The 13,433-nt window shown below is 38.8% G+C and overlaps 1 pseudogene; it reads right to left on the bottom strand.

The window, feature by feature from the left end:
- Positions 1 to 541: 541 nt before the first annotated feature.
- LOC128596429 (60S ribosomal protein L39-like) lies at positions 542 to 814 on the bottom strand (annotated as a pseudogene).
- Positions 815 to 13,433: the final 12,619 nt, after the last annotated feature.

The raw sequence follows: 13,433 nt of genomic DNA, 5'->3' as shown, positions 1-13,433 counted from the left end.
CAGGTTAGAGTGCCATGAAGTCAGCCTAGCTCACTGCAACCTCAAACTCCTGAGTTCAAGCCATCCTCCTGCCTCAGCCTCCCAAGGAGGTGGAACTACAGGGGCCTACTACAACGTCCACTTATTTTTCAATTTTTAATAGAGAGGGGGTCTTACTCAAATGATGCTCCCACCTCAGCTTCCCATAAGTGCTACGATTACAGGCATGAGCCATCATGCCTGGCCTTATCCACTCTTTCTTGAATCTGTTTTATTCTGTGTGATATATCCCCTACTGATCCCATTCTACTCAACTCCACTATTTTTTTTTTTTTTTAAGACAGAGTCTCACTATGTTGCCCTGGGTAGAATGCCGAAGTGTCACAGCTCACAGCAACCTCAAACTCTTGAGCTTAAGCAATTCCCTTGCCTCAGCCTCCCAAGTAACTGAGACTACAGTCACCCACAGTATCCAGCTATTTTCTTTTTTTTTTTTTCAAGGTCTCACATATTTATTACTGCACCAGCTTATTAGGGAATAGCACATAAATGAAGAGAAAACTCATTTTCCCAATGAAGTGTGGCAATGTTCAACTGATGACATTTTCAGCTTGACATGGGAAGATGATGATAGTGACCGTAATACAGCATAAGTACATGCCGTCTCATGTGCAATTTCATATAGACCCAGCTTGGTTCTTGTCCAATGTCTCCTCTTCGAGTTGTACCTGATCTTATTACCGGTTTTCATTCAAATCCACTGGGGAATGGGACAATTTTGTTTTTGTTTCTTGGCCAAAAACCGCTTGATTCTGAAAGTCTTATGAGAGGACATGGTGACAAACGAGACTACTCACACTCACCACAATGGAGAAGAGTGAGAGAAAAGGGTCCAGCTATTTTCTTATTGCAGTTGTCATTGTTGTTTAGCAGGCCCGGGCTGGGCTTGAACCTGAACCTCGGTACATGTGGCTGGTGCCATAACCACTGTGCTGCGGGTGCTGAGCCTCCACTCCACTACTCTTTCTAGGCAATACACATAATTTGTCTCTGTGCCTTGAATCTTCTGCTCTAGAAGGTTTCCCTGAACTTCCTCTTCCATAGCTCCCTCCTTGCACATTCCTATTCAAACCTGTCCTCCTTATTCATAGCACTCTTCACAAGTATAAATAAATGACTCTCTATGTAAATAGTTATTTGTCATTTATATCCCTCAAAAAATGTGAGCTCCCTAGTGGAAGAGAACACTTACAATATTTATTGGATGAAAGGATGGATAAATCTTTCTCAAAATTCATTTTCCACACCGTCACCAGCTTAATCTTTCTAAGACACAGCCATGTCACTCCACTGTATAAAAGTCTTCAGTGGAAAAAGTAATTGTTTAAGTCTTCAGAGGGTTCTCATTGCCTTGACAATTGACTTTATGTTTAAATGTCTTAGCATAAGATACAAGGTTCTCTAAGACCTGGCCTGCTTACCTGTGTAGCATTGTTCTTAATGATGACTACTCATTATCACTGCTCTCATCCTTACTACAGATAAATTAAGCATCTCAGAAATTAAAAAACAGCAAAACCACTCTTTTGAATGCTTTTATTGTGCTCAAATTTAAAAATAAATAAATACCAAATAAAATGATTAAGTAAAGTCCCATGTCTTTTTTTTTTTAAATAAGCACATTAAAATACCTAAATAACCTGGGATGATTTTTTTTATTAAAAACCAAGGATATTGGGTGGCACCTGTGGCTCAAAGGAGTAGGGCGCTGGCCCCATATACTAGAGGTGGTGGGTTCAAACCCAGCCCTGGCCAAAAACTGCAAAAAAAAAAAGGATATTTCAGGTGAGATAATTGTAAGTGTGGCACACCCAAACAAGATTTCATGACTTCTGTTGTGAAATCATTTTAGGCATTGTGTTTGTCATTTTGCAGTTGCTATAGAGGAATACCTGAGACTGAATCATTTACAAAGAAAAGAAGAATTTGGCTCAGAGGTCTACAGGCTATACAAGAAACACAGTGCCAGCATCTGCCTCTGGAGAGGGCTTCAGGGAGAGGGGGAAGGAGAAGGGCGAGCAGATGGGTCATGTGTGAGAACAGGAGCAAGAGAGGAAGAAGGTGGTACCAGCTTCTTTTAAACAACCATCTCTCACAAGAACCAATATTATAAGAATTCATTCACTACCTATGGAGGGCACCAAGCCATTCATGAGGGATCTGCCGCCGTAACCCACATGCCTCCCACTAGGCCCCACCTCCAACATTGGGGATCAAATTTCAACATGAGAGTTGAAGTGAACAAACATTCAAATCATGTCAGGCATCTATATATATCAACATGGGGAGGACCTCATGAAGGTATAAAAGAATTTCTTAAAAATAACTGAACCGGTGGCGCCTGTGGCTCAGTGAGTAGGGCGCCGGCCCCATATACCAAGGGTAGTGGGTTCAAGCCCAGCCCCGGCCAAACTGCAACAAAAAAATAGCCGGGCGTTGTGGCGGGCACCTGTAGTCCCAGCTGTTGGGAGGCTGAGGCAGGAGAATCGCGTAAGCCCAAGAGCTGGAGGTTGCTGTGAGCTGTGTGATGCCACGGCACTCTACCGAGGGCGGTACAGTGAGACTCTGTCTCTACAAAAAAATAAATAAATAAAAAAATAACTGAACCAACTGTAAAATGAAAAAGATATAAAATGAACATAATTTAAATGAAATGCTTTAAACAGTAAAGAAAAAAACAACATAAAAATAAATTTAAAAAAAACAATGAAAGGAAATACTTAACTCAGTAAATGATCAGGTTCTTATTTCTTGTTTTTTTTTTAGCTAGTCTCAATTTGGTGTCATATCTCACAGCAACTTCAAACTGTTGGGCTCAAGCCATTCTCTTGTATCAGCCTCCCAAGTAGCTGGGACTACAGGAGCCTGCCACAATGCCTGACTGTTTTTAGAGATGGGATGTCACCCTTACTCAGGCTGGTCTTAAATCTGTGAGCTTAGGCAATCCACCGCCTTAGCCTCAGGTTCTTATTTCTAATAGAATCAAGTGTTTTACTTTCCAAAATGAGGAAGGGTTTCTTAATAGTATTGAGTACATTGGATACTTTTTATTCCATTCTTGAGACACTTTACTAAAAAGAATGTGTTTCAATTCCATTTCAGGTAAATGTAAAAGCTGTAAAGTCTCCATCATTTTTATGGCTGCATTGTATTCCATGACCTGCTTATACATCCATATGAATTATAAAACACAACTATAGTCCAGAAAGAAAGTGGGAGAGGAGGAAGAGTAGAGAGGAGGAGGGAGGGGGAAAGGAGGAAGGGTATTTGGTGAGATTTCACCTATTGTGCATAATGCAATGGTACATTTCAAAACTACTAAGGGTATAGTACAAATGTCTTACTACAACAAATAAGTAAGTGAGGTGATGGTTATGTTAATCAGTCTGATCTAAGCATTCCACCTTGTATATCAAATCACCACATTGTACCCCATAATTGTACACAATTATGATTTAATTTTAAAAAGGAAGAAACAAACAAAATGAGGAAAGGGCAGATAGTGTTAAGTGAAATACTCCACCAAAACTTTGGAGAAGAATTTGACTTTGCTGGCTCAGTGCCCATAGCTCAGTGATTAGGGCACCGGCCACGTACATCGAAGTTGGCAGATTCAAGCCTGGCCCAGGCCTGCTAAACAACAATGACAATTGCAACCAAAAAAATATTTGGCTAGTATATTAGGGTCAACCTAATATTGTGGCAGGCGCCTGTAGTCCCAGCTACTTGGGAGGTTGAGGCAAGAGAATCGCTTAAGCCCAAGAGTTTGAGGTTACTATGAGTGGTGACACCATAGTACTCTACAAGGGCAACATAATGAGACTCTGTCGCAAAAATAAAAGAATTTGACTTTGCTAATGAGAGAACAATAAGAGCACTTTTATTTTTTTTCTTTCTTGAGGGTTTAATCGATCCTTAAAAGGAGTACATGTGGGATTTGGGGGTTGGGAGGCAGATAATGGCTGCTAAAGTTAGTTGCTGGATAAGTAAAAGAATAGAGAGAAGTCTATGGTACACTTGGGGGAAACTTTACATGGGGCCAATCTCAGTGCCTGATCTGTTCTGTAGTGTTGTAAGGGGCCGGAGGCTCTCTGTCTGCTACAGTCACTCACTCCCAAAGTGCTTCAGAGACTTGGAACTTTGATACCCACCAAAGACAGTTCTGGTTGAACAGATTCTGTGCTGTTAGTACAGAAAATAAAGGGGCAGGCAGTAAAGGGAAATGTCATTTGTCCCTATTTCCCTCTTTTTGATACTTCTCCCCTTTTTGAAAGCCGCTACCTCCTGAGGGAATTGGTTTAGGACTAGCAAGGCGGAGAAATTTGGCTTGTAGTGGAGCTAGCAATGATGAGAAAGAAAAGCTGATCTGGAGAACTCTTGCTGAATGCAAAACTTGAGAATGGATATGAAACATCCTCCTATTTGACCCTAATATACAAGCACAAAGGAGAAGCAAAAACGAACATTTGAGTATAGCAGTTTGTACAGAATAAACTACATAATGCACTATCACTAGGATCTTTTTCTGTTGACCCAGCTGTTTTGTTAAGATTTTGTCTGGGTTGAGATATTAAAATCTTGCTTCAAGGCTCCACCCAAATGAGCCTTTGCTTATTAACCCTGGGACTGACTGTGTAATGTTCTGTGCTTCTCTTCACTTGAATGATCTGATCCATTATCTGTGTTCTCTTGGGTAACTGCCTCCTCTAAGCAGGATTAGCATTCTTTGATCTTGTTTGCTGTGACAATGGGCAACATTTAAATGTCTTCTGGCCTAATGAGACTCTTCCTGTCTAGGGACAAAAATGACCGTATGTTTGTGTAGTCCTCAGAGTAGCAGTCACTGCAGTGGATGCTGTGGTGTTCCATGCAGATATTTCAACAGCTCTGAGGCACTGACTCCTCCAGCCCCCAGCAGAATTGTCTTCTGAGGTCTCACAGCTGAGTCCCTTCCTAGGAATTGTCCAAAGCTAAAAGAGCTCCCTGGACGAAATCTGTGTCCTTCTTTCTACCATGGGTCCAATGACTGGCCAATGTAGAAATACAAACGCCTGGCCCTAGGACAACTTTGAAGGGCCACTCCAGCTCCAGGGCTCCTCCCAGATGGGCTGAGATCTCAGTTGCAATCACACAGCAGGTCAACTTTTCCTGCTGCCTAATCCTGCCTTCCTCTCTTTCTTATAAATCTTTTGCATATCTTCCATCTCAGCATCTCTTCCACAAAACCCAATCTAGCTACTAATAACCATTAAAGTTCAATGATCACTTCATTTCCAATATCTTATGGTTTACATTAGGTTTACCCAAGGAAAGAAACAGAAATTAATTAACTGAGGATAAATTCGGCCATTATGAGAGCTTTGTCTAATTCATAATTATTTAAATCTTCTTCTAAATTATCAGTCATTATATATTTACTGATGCATAGTTCTTTTAATAATGAGTTTGTAGGGAAGACAGGAATTAGAGGAAAAGAGGACACTACCTATTTTAAGTCTTTTCCAGTTTTGATTATTTCATTTCTCCTAACTTCAGAGCACAGTGTTTCTGAATAATTTGAAAAGCTTGTCCATAACTCACTTTTGTTTTTAGTTTCATAGCTTTAGCTTCAATGTTAAATATGACGACTTTTTAAGAAATCTACGCGTAGGTCTAGGATTTTTGTCTGTTAAAAAATCCCTGACTTTGGGTGGCGCCTGTGGCTCAGTGAGTAGGGTACCGGCCCCATATACCGAGGGTGGTGGGTTCAAACCCAGCCCCGGCTGAACTGCAACCAAAAAATAGCCGGGCATTGTGGCGGGCGCCTGTAGTCCCAGCTGCTCAGGAGGCTGAGGCAGGAGGCTGAGGCAGGAGAATCGTGGAAGCCCAAGAGCTAGAGGTTGCTGTGAGTCCTGTGACATCATGGCACTCTACTGAAGGCAGTAAAGTAAGACTCTGTCTCTACAAAAAAAAAAAAAAAAAATCCCTGACTTTGGGTAAACGTCCTACCCCTGAAGCTTGAGTTCCTGGTGGACTCTGAGTCCTGATGCTGCCTTGCCTCAGGCACGAGCAGTGATCCAGGCTGGCCAATAAGAGTATCCCAGCTCTTTGTCACAGCAATTCATTCAGGGGTGATTTTATGATCTAAATAAAGCTAATCAGATTCTTCCCTAGGATTTATATATGCATTCTGGGGAAGGAAAAGGATTTAGCCTTGGAGCTTCCTGCAGCCACATTTCTATTGTGTGCCAAGAGCTTAGAATGAAGCCAATACCCAGAGAGAAAAAGAGCTAAAAGATAAAATCATTCGAGCACTGGTTACAGTCAGGGATCCAACCTGCCCTTTGGGTATCCTGGTTGTACAAATCAATAAATTCTGTTTTCCTGAACTAATGTGAGTGGGGTTTCTGTCACTTAGCAAGAGGCCTAACACGAAGTTTTATATCACACTCACATCATTTCTCTAAGGACTCTATTCCAGCGTCATATTTTTTTTGCAGTTTCTAGCCCAGGCTGGGCCTGAACCCGCAACCTCCAGCTTATGGGGCCGGTGTCCTACTCCTTTGAGCCACATGTGCCACCCTCCAGCATCTTTTTTTTAAGAACAAAGGCAAGGACCACTATATTTCACATTCATCTCAACTTTCTCCAGCCTTTGTCCCTTCACCCTCTAGTTATTTTTCTTACCTATCATAACTGTGAAATTTCTGGTCAGCCAATACTTCAATCTGTGCATGAAGCCCTTCTTTACAATTTCCCTGAAAACATCATTTTGTGCTTTCTGACATGACTGGTTCCCAGTGAAGAGACTTACGTCCTGCTGTGCTGTGTTTTCTTTGACTTAATAATCTGTCTGTGTGAAGACAAATTTTTGGACTGTCAGACTACAGCCAAAGTGCAGGGTATCCCTGATGGCAATTCAAATTACTGACCTATTGATCAGGAGAAAATAGCTTCTGTCATAATAAATTTGCAAACCCCAATCTGTTGAGGCAGCAAATATCACACACTTCATTGTAAAAGTGAAGGGAAATAAGTTGCAGGATGATTAATTGTGGAAACTTGCCATTCAAGGATATGATAAATATGCATCTTAAACCCTCTGTAGGATTGCCCTTTTATACCCTTCTAAAGACATTCTGAGAGTCACAGGGACAAGATCAGCTCAACAAGTGATCTTCACAGCTCTTGAGTAAAACGATTCTGTGAATGAGAAGCCTGTGACTTGTGTTACAAGCCTAGTTTAAGTCCATGTTCATTCCATCTGTTAACTGCTGACATTTTGATAGGTGTTCTCGTAGCACGAATGTGGAAACTAAAATAGAGCTGCAAGCAGAGCATACACAGTCAGTGTTTCTTTGGTAGTCACCAGGGAACATTTACAATTTATATAAAGCATGGTCTGTACCCTATTTGCATAAGGAACTCTCAGTTACAGAGCCATAGCCTATTAGAATCAGGAAGCATGTAAGAGATCGTGTAGTGTCATTCCTTGAAATCGTGGCTCAGGGAGACAAAATGATTCACCTGCGTTTTCACAGCTTGTGGATGACACACAACCCACTTTCCTCACAATTGATCTGGGGCTGCCCTACTGCTTCTCTGTGTAAATTCTTCTGTCACAGAACCCATAGCTGTGCTCCGACCTCTAGCTGTGCTTTGGTGGAAAGAGCACTAGATCTAGGGTCAGAGGACTTAGATTTAAGTCCTGACCTTAACTCTTTATAGATTTATGATTTTGGTCAAATCAGGTAACCTTTCTGTTCTTCATTTTTCACATCTTCATCTATTCCTCTATTTCACAGGGCTGTTATTAGAATTAAATAAAATGACACAAAGCACTTTGTAAACTTTATTTTTTTTAGGATTGATATGAGGATACATATGATTAGGTTACATAGTTTGTGTTTATAAGGTAAAGTCCAAGTTGCAGTTGAGTCCTTTACCCAGCAGGTGTGCCATACACCCCTACATAGTACCTGTTAGGTGGGAAATTACTGAACCCCCTCCACCTCCTCCCTTCTTGAATTTAATTGTGTTTGTCTCTTGTGTGGGCCTGTAGTTGTTGATCTACTAGTTTCAACATAGTATTGAGTATATGAGATGCTTGCTTTTTCATTCTTGAGATACTTTACTTAGGAGGACATTCTCCAAATCTGTCCAGGTAAATACAAAACATGTTAAGTCTCCATCTTTTATTTTTGGCTGAAAATATTCCATGGAATACAAATACCACAGTTTATTAATCCATTCATGGGTTGATGGGCACTTGGATTGTTTCAATTTTTGCAATTATGAATGAAGCTGCTATAAACATTCAAGTGCAAATTTCCTTATGATAAAATAATGGGTTTTTTGAAAAGATCAATAAAATAGATAAACCTTTGGCCAACCTAACCAGGAAAAAAAGAGTAAAATCCCTAATTTCATCAATCAGAAATGGTAACGATGAAATAACAGCAGGCTCCTCAGAAATTCAAAAAATCCTTAACGAATACTACAAGAAACTACTCTCAGAAATGTGAAAATCTGAAAGAAATCGACCAATACCTGGAAGTATGCCACCTACCACAACCTAGCCAGAACAAAGTGGAAATGTTGAACAGGCCTATATCAAGTTCTGAAATAGAATCAACTATATAAAATTTTCCTAAAAAAAAGCCCAGGACCAGATGGCTTTATGTCAGAATTCTAACAAACCTTTAAAGAAGAACTAGTACCTATATTACTAAACCTCTTCCAAAATATAGAAAAAGAAGGAATTCTACCCAACACACTCTATGAAGCAAACATCACCTTGATCCCCAAACCAGGGAAAGACCCAATAAGAAAATAAAATTATAGACCAATATCACTAATGAATATTGATGCAAAAATACGCTATAAGATCCTAATGAACAGAATCCAACAACACATCAAAAAAATTATACACCATGACCAAGTGGGCTATATCCCAGGGTTTCAAGGCTGATTCAATATACGTAAATCTATAAATGTAATTCATTTAGATTCAGCACATAAACAAACTAAAAAATGAAGACCATATGATTCTCTTAATTGACGCAGAAAAAGCTTTTGATAATATCCAGCATCTTTTCATGATCAGAACATTTAAGAAAATTGGTATAGAAGGGACATTTCTTAAACTAATAGAGGCCATCTATAGCAACCACAGCCAATGTTGCATTGAATGGAGTTAAATTGAAATCATTTCTACTTAGATCAGGAACCAGGCAAGGTTGCCCATTGTCTCCATTGCTCTTTAACATTGTAATGGAAGTTCTAGCCATTGCAATTAGGGAAGAAAAGGCTATCAAGGGTATCCACATAGGGTCAGAAGAGATCAAACTTTCACTCTTTGCAGATGATATGATCGTATATCTGGAAAACACTAGTGTTTCTACTACAAAACTTTTAGAAGTGATCAAGGAATACGGTGATGTCTCAGGCTACAAAATCAACACCCATAAATCTGTGGCCTTTATATATACCAACAATAACCAAGCTGAAAAAACAGTTAAGAACTCTATTCCATTCACAGTAGTGCCAAAGAAGATGAAATATATGGGAGTATACCTAACAAAGGAAGTGAAAGATCTCTACAAAGAGAACTATTAAACTTTAAGAAAAGAAATAGCTGAAGATGTTAACAAATGGAAAAACATACCATGCTCATGTCTGGGAAGAATCAACATTATTAAAATGTCTATACTACCCAAAGCAATATATAATTTTAACGCAATTCCTATTAAAGCTCCATTGTCATATTTTAAAGATCTTGAAAAATAATACTTCGTTTTATATGGAATCAGAAAAAACCTCGAATAGCCAAGGCATTACTCAGAAATAAAAACAAAGCAGGAGGAATCATGCTACCAGACCTCAGACTATACTATAAATCGATAGTGATCAAAACAGCATGGTAATGGCACAAAAACAGAAGTAGATGTCTGGAACAGAATAGAGAACCAAGAGATGAATTCAGCTACTTACCGTTATTTGATCTTTGACAAGCCAATAAAAAACATTCAATGGGGAAAAGATTCCCTATTTAACAAATGGTGCTGGGTGAACTGGCTGGCAACCTGTAAAAGACTGAAACTGGACCCACACCTTTCACCATTAACTAAGATAGACTCTCACTGGATAAAAGATTTAAACTTAAGACATGAAACTATAAAAATACTTGAAGAAAGTGCAGGGAAAACTCTTGAAGGAATCGGCCTGGGTGAATATTTTATGAGGAGGACTCCCCAGGCAATTGAAGCAATATCAAAAATACATTACTGGGACCTGATCAAACTAAAAAGCTTCTGCACAGCCAAGAACATAGTAAGTAAAGCAAGCAGACAGCCCTCAGAATGGGAAAAAATATTTGCAGGTTATATCTCCAATAAAGGTTTAATAACCAGAATGTACAGAGAACTCAAACGTATTAGCAAGAAAGGAACAAGTGATCCCATCTCAGGGTGGGCAAAGGACTTGAAGAGAAACTTCTCTAAAGAAGACAGATGCATGATCTACAAACACATAAAAAAAAAAAAAGCTCATCATCCTTAATCATCAGAGAAATGCAAATCAAAACTACTTTGAGATATCACCTAACCCCAATAAGAGTAGCCCACATAACAAAATCCCAAAACCAGAGATGTTGGCGTGGATGCGGAGAAAAGGGCACACTTCTACACTGCTGGTGGGAATGAACACTAATACATTCCTTTTGGAAGGATGTTTGGAGAATACTTAGAGATCTATAAATAGACCTGCCATTCGATCCTATAATTCCTTTTCTAGGTATATACCCAGAAGACCAAAAATCACAACATAACAAAGACACCTGTAACAGAATGTTTATTGCAGCCCAATTCATAATTGCTAAGTCATGGAAGAAGCCCAAGTGCCCATGAATCCATGAATGGACTACCAAATTGTGGTACATGTATACCATGGAATATTATGCAGCCTTAAAGAAAGATGGAGACTTTACCTCTTTCATGTTTATATGGATGGAGCTGGAACATGTTCTTCTTAGCAAAGTATCTCAGGAATGGAAGAAAAAGTATCCAATGTACTCAGCCCTACTATGAAGCTAAATGATAGCTTTCACATGAAGGCTATAACCCAACTATAGCACAAGACTATGGGGAAAGGGCCAAGGAGGGGGAAGGGAGAGGGGAGGTTAGGGTGGAGAGAAGGTAATGGGTGGGGCCACACCTACCATGCATCTTATAATGGATACAGGCGAAACTTGCAAAATGCAGAATACAAATGTCTATATATAATAACTAAGAAAATGCCATGAAGGCTACGTTGAACAGTTTGATGAAAATATTTCAGATTGTTTATGAAACCAGCACATTGTACCCCTTGATTGCACTAATGTACACAGCTATGATTTAACAATAAAAAAAAAGAAGAAAAAATTTACATTATCCACATATTCGAAATCAATTCTATTTGGTTTTATTTCATTTGTAGGGATTATTTCCATATGATATCAAATGAAGGAAGATTCTCTAAATTATTATCCAAAAATGTTTTGTCTATTTTCAAGACTGATTCTCAATAGAAATACAACAGCTTTTGCACCTTCATGACTAAGTTTTTTAAATGCCCAGGGTATTCAATTATATTTCTCATTTCTATTCAAGTGGCATTGCATCTAACAAGAATTTAATAAGGCTCTTTATTTTTCCACTAGCCAGTGTGTCAAAGATGGCTGCTTTCCATCTCTATTTTAAGCACTCTGAACTGGATGTACCATGCATATTTGAATTAGGAGTGAGGGTGATTTCCTATGCCATTTTATAGAGGGCTTTGTTTTATAGCCATAGCGTAATGGTAATCCCACAGTTCAGCTTTGCAATCTTATTTTTTTTTCAACCTATTCTCACCTCAAATTCAAATTACCATAAAAAACAGCTGAAGTCACTTTCTCAAGGACGTCAGGAGACCAGAGAGATGATTACATAACTGTCAAAATAAACAAGCGTCCACAAATGCATAGAGACAGGACAAATGTACCTGAATCTATTTTGGGCTAGTGAAAACTCCTACCATTTTAGGTGGTGTGAACAGTTCACGCACATGTGATCTCAGCTCAATGCAAACATGAGCAGTAGCGTTGATTTGTTTCTATGGTTTCAAATCACTACAAAAGGCACCTGTGATGCAGCTTACTGTAATGCCTCCTGCTAAAACTCGGGTTGTGACACCCTGCTTCCCGACTTCCTTTTAGAAATGATGTCACAAAACCAGCAATTCTGATTTTCTGAGTTTTTCTTTTTAAATCCCACTTTAAGAAAATAACCCGTTTAAGTGCTCAATATGTCTCTGATTATGGTCTAGAGAGAAAGAGTGTGGGTTGGGTTGATGAAATATCTAAATGCCACAGGGGAGAAATGTGAGTTTCAAGTTTTAAGAATAAAACACTAAGAGAAAAGCATCTGAGGGGTGCCATTATTGTTTATGGAATTACCAGATATTATTCATAAATTTAAAAAATGAACAGCAGAGTTCTGAATTATAAAGAAAAAAATTGGGGGCTGATGTTTAAAAAAAAGTATACTGATGATGTTTGAGAAAGTTTTTATTTTTATGAACAAAAATGATGTTCAAAGGCCCCTGTGCCTTACAAAATTAAGCCTCAGTTAACCAGAAATTTATGAACACCTATTCCATGAATTTTTGGCTTAATTTAGACTTTCCATCATTCTGTTTCTAGCACAAGAGTCTCCCTGCTGTCTTGCATCAAAAAGTCCATGGTGGCCTGTGCCATAAAAGTGGTTTATTTAATATTTTTGTTCTTTAGTCTTGAAAGTTATATTGTAGTGAGCTCCTAAAAATATTTTATTGAACAATGAGGCATTTTGTTTTTAAACAAATGTGATGTATAATTTCTTTGTGCAGAATGATTTGAAATACTATATTTAGTTTTAGTGCCTTATTGGCCCATAATTAATATCTTATGAAAACACATTTTGTTATACGATTAAGAAAAGAATAAAGCACTTGGCCTTCCCTTATATTGTCTGGTTGATTCTCTTGACTCATTATCTTATCACCACTGATATTTAATGAGTTCTCAATAAGCCTGCCCCAATCTTTTTGTAGGGATATTCTGCTATGTAACCATCCAGTATGGTCATTGAAAACATTTAAATAGAACACTAGATATGTAAATAAATTAAGCCATACCTACATTTAAGGCACCACCACTAAGTTTAAATGTATTCATTACAATGAGGGTAGCCAGAAAAAGGAGATTTCTGAATTCTAGATCCACTGCTTCTTGCCTCGCCAAATTCATGACAGATTATTTATAGAGACTATAAAAACATACACTTAATTGTACAGGGCTTTAACTAGAAACTACTTATGAGACTCCAACTCCAGTCCTGCGTACCGTGGATTGA

The sequence above is a fragment of the Nycticebus coucang genome, chromosome 10 (assembly GCF_027406575.1).
Source record: "Nycticebus coucang isolate mNycCou1 chromosome 10, mNycCou1.pri, whole genome shotgun sequence".
NCBI classification, from domain to species: domain Eukaryota; kingdom Metazoa; phylum Chordata; class Mammalia; order Primates; family Lorisidae; genus Nycticebus; species Nycticebus coucang.
The sequence above is the reverse complement of the archived record's forward strand: the minus strand, read 5'-3'. Positions and strand labels throughout refer to the sequence as shown.